Raw genomic sequence first — 508 nt, forward strand, 5'->3', positions numbered from 1 at the left:
TTCGGCAGCCTGTTTGAGGCTCTAAACGGCTGAATTTGGGCTCGGAAAATCGCTGTGCCTATACACTGACCTAGATGGTTTTGGGGGCTTTCCGAAATGGTGCTGTGGGCGGTGTAGTTCCTCACGGTTAAAAAGTTATGGGATTTTAAAGACGAGGTGCATTTCAAATTGAAGAAAAAAAAATAAAAAGGGGTGCAACACGAGGACTTCCCGGGAGGTCAACCATCCTAGTACTACTCTCGCCAAAGCATGCGTAACTGCGAAGTTCTGATGGTATCCGGTGCATTAGTGCTGGTATGATCGCACCCGTTAGTACATGACTGGCGATTCCATATATCTTTTTCGTCGGAGAGCCCGAGTAGATTTGCGTGGAGCCCACCTGAATTATTTTTTTTTTAAAATTTTCATGCATCAAAATGTATGGAAATTGATGTTAGAGGTGGGCGTTCGTGATACGCCCAAAATCGGGAAGGATGGCTTTGGCCGGATGTTGGATATGAACCGAGAA

The 508-nt window shown here is 45.7% G+C and overlaps 1 pseudogene; it reads right to left on the reverse strand.

Annotated features, from left to right (window-relative positions):
* Positions 1-189: 189 nt before the first annotated feature.
* LOC130507766 (5S ribosomal RNA) lies at positions 190-308 on the reverse strand (annotated as a pseudogene).
* Positions 309-508: the final 200 nt, after the last annotated feature.

This window comes from Raphanus sativus, unplaced genomic scaffold (assembly GCF_000801105.2).
Source record: "Raphanus sativus cultivar WK10039 unplaced genomic scaffold, ASM80110v3 Scaffold5632, whole genome shotgun sequence".
Taxonomy (NCBI): Eukaryota; Viridiplantae; Streptophyta; class Magnoliopsida; order Brassicales; family Brassicaceae; genus Raphanus; species Raphanus sativus.